This window comes from Lathyrus oleraceus, chromosome 3, assembly GCF_024323335.1.
Source record: "Lathyrus oleraceus cultivar Zhongwan6 chromosome 3, CAAS_Psat_ZW6_1.0, whole genome shotgun sequence".
Lineage (NCBI taxonomy): Eukaryota > Viridiplantae > Streptophyta > Magnoliopsida > Fabales > Fabaceae > Lathyrus > Lathyrus oleraceus.
The window spans coordinates 366,931,980-366,938,858 of NC_066581.1; the positions used below are offsets into that span (position 1 = coordinate 366,931,980).

At 32.3% G+C, this 6,879-nt stretch overlaps 1 pseudogene; it reads left to right on the plus strand.

Annotated features, from left to right (window-relative positions):
- The first annotated feature begins 670 nt into the window (after positions 1–670).
- On the plus strand, positions 671–2,294 carry LOC127131311 (uncharacterized; annotated as a pseudogene).
- The last annotated feature ends 4,585 nt before the right edge of the window (positions 2,295–6,879 follow it).

Consider the following 6,879-nt stretch of genomic DNA (forward strand, 5'->3'; position numbering starts at 1 on the left):
TTGTAAAGTCTATTTACGAACTGTCTGCGACCAGACATTTCTAGTTACATCTTACACGTACGTCACAATAACATTTTTCACACAAAATCGATCTCGAGATTTTTTGAGTTAATCTCAACGACTTTCAAACTCGCGATTGTTCGCTAAAAACACCTGCGAAGACAACCATATGGTCTAAAATAACAGAATCTTCATATGGCAATGTTAGTTCTACAAAAAAAATAATTTTACAGGGTCTAAAACAACATAATCTTCGTATGGTAAGATTAATTTTATAAAAAAAATTACAAGAATAAAACAGAATTCATATATATGACAATGGATAAAATGGTATTAACTCAAAAATAATTATCTTATCCAGTTCTCTATTTTTTTAGCAAATTAAAAACACCCTACAACCAATAAACAATATGATTATTCACATCTTTCTCTATCACTTGCACATGAAGAAAATGTAAATTATTTTAACACTTAAATAAATATGATTTTAATTAAAATAATTAAAAAATAATAATGGAGAGGAGTTTATGACGAGGGAAGGTAGTAAAAAAAGAAAGGAATGAGAAAAAAATTAGGGTTTTAGTTGAAACAGTGAAGATGAGTAAAATGGAGTAAAAACTGTAAGCCTAAGAAATTTCAAGTGTGTTGTGTGGTGTGCATGTCACTGATCATGTCTCTTACTAATCTCTCTCATGGTCTCATTGTAGAAATCCTTTCATGGATTCCGTTGAAGATTCTTGTGAGGTTCACATGCGTTTGCAAACGCTAGAAATCACTTATCTTTGATCCAACATTTGTTAAATTTCACCTTCCAAGATCACCCAAACATACATACACCCTATTCACCTTACTCGATGTTGTAAACAACTCACAAGCTTAGGTCCTAACTCCACACTCAGTGCGTCATTTACTCGAACACCCTTCCTTAACTGTCAACGTAGACGAGTGTTTCCGTTTTAAAAACGAAAACTCTCATTAATTAGGCTCGGTCAACGACTAGGTCTGTTTGATTAGTGGTAAGCCACAAGAAGATGAAAACAGATAAATTTGTATTCGGTTCTGAAACCCTACTTTACTATTAAGATCCAAAAAGTGGGACAAAGCGTTGAACATAAAAGTAAAAAAAAATTGTTGCAAGTTGGTGTTCTAAAAAAGTTATCGTTCTTTAGTGTACCCCATATATTTAATTTCTTTGGATTAATTTTGATATTAAATCCATGCAAGGTGGTGGCTGTGATTTGGGATCATACTATTGTAAATTATTAAAAATTAATAATCTTGAGTGTGTTTCAAAACGACAAGAAAATATGCAAGTGAAGATTATTTTTGAATTCAGAAAGAGGAAATACTTATGAAGTGTTGTTGTCGGTTTGAATTCAGAAATAGGCAAAACTTGTGAAGTGTTGTAATAGGTTTGAATTCGGAAATAGACAACAATTCGTGAAGTATTGCAGAATGAAAGTATGCAACTCTTGAAGAATGTTGCAATAGGCGAAACAATGTATCTTTTGGCAAAAGCTTGTAACTCTTCGTAAAAAGAAGTTGTTTCACCAAGGGTCGCAACCTTATGAAACAAAATCAATATGGCTTATAAATACTCCATTTTGAATTCAGGAAAAAAAAACATACATCTTCTTCACTAAAATTTCAGATGCCCTTTTCTACATTCGAGTTTTCATCGGTCTTGTGCAAACTCGAGTATAAGCTAAATTATTCTGAGTATTATTGTGTTCCAACTCTAAGACATTTGAGAGTGTTTTAAATATTTATAAGGAAAATCACTTCATTCACAATTTTAGCCTTCAGTCCATTAAATTTAAATTAATTTTCTAATGCATACACCGGAGAAATTGGAGGGGAGAGTTCATTGCATGGGCCATAGTTGCTGGAGGAAGACTCACTTGCCCTGATTTTCCAACTCTACTAGAACATCAACTCGGACCATTCGTTAATGGCAATGTTAACTGGTTAGCACTTAACAACTTAAATTTGCATGACTATGAATGGGAAGATGTTTCCATTGAACAATTAGGGATTTTTTTTCGCTTGATCTATGGAAGAAAACATGTAAGTATGTGTTGCTACCTAACTGTTTTGGTGAGAAAAAACCCAAGATGAACCAGCTATTTTTAGGGATTGACTGTGCCTTTATTATGACCACAACTTGTGACGATGTTACTATGCATAATCAAAGAGATGGTAGAGTAGAACATATTAAATTTTCTAACAACAAAATTTGGTATTCCGATGAACATATGCAAAGCTTGGTTTTGTCTCATCCTCGTCCACATTAAGCTCCCCTGCAGCAAACTGTTTGTTTTTTCATAATTTATGTTGGATTATTCAAGTGTTGTAATGACTACCGATAGTTTCTTAATTGCGTTTTCCCTAGCTAGTTGGGCTATTTTGTCGGGTGATTCCATTGGGACTTATTAGATCAAAGTGTTTGGATTGGATGAAGATATTTTAATTTTTTATTTATTGTTTCTCCGTTTCTTTTTTAAATGTAATTTTTTTCGTCTTTTTTTATGTATATTAAGAAAATTAATAATTTTTGTTCTTTTTAAAATAATTATAACTTTTTTATCTATGATATTCTTAGTTTTTTTAGTAATTTATTTAATTTTTTTCCTCTATATAATAAATAATTATGAGTAATTTTGACAATATTATATTGAACTTTGAAATGATAATTAAAAAAAATAAATTAAAATGACACTTGAAAAAAATTAATGAAATATTATTATGAATTTTTAAGATTGAGTTAATTTTTACATTAGTCAATTGTTCAAAACTTTCTTTTAAAATATGAATCAGAGTTATTGGTTGCATTATGTATAATATCTTACTAATGGGGAATGGCTTCAGTAACTTTACAGTAGTCATGCCTTTGTAACTTTAGTTAATAAAATGAATGAATAAATTATTAATGTATATTATATTGATTTAAGAGGATAATTTTTTTACTAAAGTTACCAAAGTAACCTTAAAACAAAGTCACTGAAACCTTGTCCCTAACTAATGTAACTTACTCAAATTAATCGGTCTAATTCATACTAAAAAAGACTTCGTGTCGATTGATCACATCATCTTCTACCATCTTGGATATATAAAATACAAACCAATCCAACATGTTTAGGGGTTTAAAATGACAAAAAAAAATGAGGCTTTTACCTTCACCCACTCAACTAAAGATATTTATAATAATTGTCAAATTATATATTTATAATCATATTTAATTTTTTAAGATATCTTTAATCCAAAATTTTAAAGTGTAAAACTCTATTTTTATTACGGAACATCTTTAAAATACTGTCGATCGATTTTGTCACTGTTGCATCCACTTCAATCGAACATTTTCTTTCATAACGGTGAAATATACTCTACATAACTCTTAAATCTTCATCTGTCTTCAACTTAAAGTTGTTAAACTTCGATTTTTCTTCCTTATCAATCGAGAGTGAATGGAACTCGATCTTAACCTCTGTTCGATTGTCTCGGTAACTCAAGAGATTATCCTGTTTAGATTTCAGAACTTCAAGATAGGTGTCATTTGTTACCTTAAATTAAAGATGAGGACTCACGTCGTTGAAGTAAACAAATATGAGATACCAATATTAAAATATTTTGTGGTGTTTTTGATAGTTACGTCTACATAAGAGACATGTTTATATAAGTTTTAGAGAAATAAGGACCATACAAAAGTTATCCTATCTCAAGTGTCATTCTGGATTTTAAAATTCGGAGTCAATTATGTACAATTAAGGATTTGTCCGAATACTGAATACCGGAGTGGGCCTTTGACGTATGAAAGAATAACACAACGATAAATATGGGTGTGTCCAAATTTTAAGAGTCATCTGTTATAGAAGCTAATCTTGTAGGCAGTCAATTTTACACACAAACTTCCCAATTTTTATACATGTAATATTTTATATATATTAAAACACGTCAAAATATATCCAGTTTACACCGTTGAACATAACAATCCAACATCACATGCAAAAAATGTGTCATAACCTAAAATGCATGATAAGATAAAACTAAAATGCCTCAAAATATGTGTCACCATCCAAATATCTATATCTATAGGTGGTTCAGCCTTTGAATTTTTCTTGTTTGATTCTCTTTCTATTTCACTTGACTTGGAAAACTCTTCCATCATATCCAAAAAATTATTCGACCAACTTTCAACTTCTTTTATTGAATGAGATGTCCACTCATGGGGTGTTCATGTTTTATGACATCTTAGTTTCAAATAAACTTGAACAAAATATTGTGATTTTGAAAGTCACCCAATATAAATAATGCATCCGATTGGATTTTAAGGTGAACCACTTCGAAGTAGGAAAAATATTTTCGAGAAATCATATCTTGCTAGATCAATACACATCATGTTATATGCATTATAAAATGACTCATTTAAGGAAAACACATCCATTTTTCCACCGGTGTTAGACCTCTAACACAAGAAATAAGAGATGCATGAATTTCATCGAAATATTCTTTTTTCCCGTATAGCATTTTGTGTGATTCCTTAGCACCTTCAACTCTTTGATAAGATTAAGTTTATGATTCTCCTTTCATATTACCATCAACTTTTAAAAATCTCTCTTGAATGACCTCCCATTCGTTCATGATAGGTATATTCGAATTGCTCTCTTTCACCATTCCATCATCATCATAACGGGGCCTTTTACAGTGTGAGTAAACCTCATCCATAAGTATGTTCCTATCAAGTTTCATATTTTTGGAAATCAAACAAGCTCACAGAAGACCATGTGTTTGTCTAAGTGTACAACCATACTTTGAGTTATCTGAACCTCTTTTCTCTACTCGCTTAGCTTCACGATAAATATAATTCAATCTCGCTTGATATGTATTTATGAACAACTGCGAATAAAGATTTTAATATTTGAATATGTGTTCTAGTAATGTGATGCTTCAACCAAATAATGTTTGGATCTCATTGTATTGATTCTAAATCATTTTGTTCACTGACTCCAAACCCGTACACAAACCCCCTTTACTATTTACCACCTAGTTCTTCAATGTGACATGAGGAGAGTCAACCCCATTGGTTGTAGTATTTCCAATATGTCTAACATGATCGGTCTAAGTGATGACATCCCGTCATTGCATGAAATTAGTCGAAGAATCGGATCAAAACAAGCGAAAGATGAGCTAAAATGAAGAAGAAAGACCAAGGAATGAGGAAAAAATAACTAAGTATGAAGAAATTGGACTTAGTGAAAAATCAGGTGAAAAGGGAGCAAAAGCCTGCAGCTACTGGAATAATCATGTGCAACATCGTGCACGCAATAAACCTATATTAGCTGCATCGCGCTTGCAATGCAAGTCATAACGTGCACGATGACCCCTTTTTCTGGACTTTTTCTGATGCGTCTGATCCATTCTGAGCTCTTTAAAAAGGGAATTTCTGCATTTTGGTAAGGGTTACGACTTTTGGAGACTAAAGTATAATTTTTGCGGCATTAAAGGTGATTTTGAGGGCATTGGAAGCCATTGGAGGCCATTACTTCAAGGGAATTTACATATTATCTTCATCTATTGTTTTTGATATTATAATCTGAATCATGAGTAGCTAAGCTCCTCTAGGTTAGATTGTATTATGATGAACTTATTTCAATATTATTGGATAATATATTGATTTGACTTTGTATGAACCTTTTGATCTATAATCATATTCAATTGCTTATTGTTCATAATACTTTTTATGTGAGATACTCTTTTAAATTGATTTTGACACATACGGATTACTGACCTTTAGTCTATGTATTAGACCTAAGGAAATTGTTGTACTTACGCTGGCTTAATATGAATAAGAGACCCCGAGTAGTCGCATATGGAATTAACGTTCTATGCATCGCCTAATCCTACTTATGCTGGTGGACTAGGGATAGGAATCTCTTAGTAGTGATTAGTGAGTTATTTCGTGAGGGATCAGTTATAATAACTTTTTTAATTCATCGTGGGGTTATAGTTATAAGATCATTCATACAAGGTATTAAACATCAACAATAGAGAAATAGGGGATTCTAAACATAAACTGATCGCTTTCATAATTCTGTTGAAACATTTATCTACTTTTCTCATTGCAAACTCGAAACCCCCTCCCTTTTTACTATTTTCTATACAGTGCACACATTTTATCTTGTTCAAAAGCAGTTCATGTGGATTGATTCTTTTTATTATTGCGACACTATCGGTACACTTGCCGAGAAGTCGTCAAGTTTTTGGCGTCGTTGTCGGGGATTGTTGGTTTTCAACAAGGCAACATTGTGCGATGCTTTATTTTCAGTTTTCAATTTTATTGCTTTTTGTTTTATTTTCTTGTTTATCATAGTGCTACTGAGGTATTTTTTATTTGTGAATACGTAGTTCAGGATTAGCATTAATACCATTGGATCCAGAAATTCAAAGAATCGTACATGCCCTCAGAAAAGCAGTTAGAGAAGCAACTCAGGACAACGGGATCCCAATAGAAGAGCAACCACCAAGTTCTTCTGACTATGAAGAGGGAGTCACCATGGAATATATACCACCCTAAACTATAGGGGATTATTGTAAAAGAACTGATGAAGGACTAGTTTCAAGGGGGTTTATATCGGAAGACCATACTAACTTTGATATTAAGAATTATGTACTTTCAGGTTTATGAGACAATCCGTTCGACGGGAACGCGATTAGAGACTCATGGGAGCATCTTGCATGCTTCTATGAAATAGCTTCGATGTGCAAACCAACTGAGGCCACTGAAGACCAAGTTAAGTTGAGGTTGTTAGGGTTCTCACTAATTGGAAGGGCTAGGGATTTGTTACTTAGCCTTCCAAGTGGAAAAAATCGAACTTGGAAGGA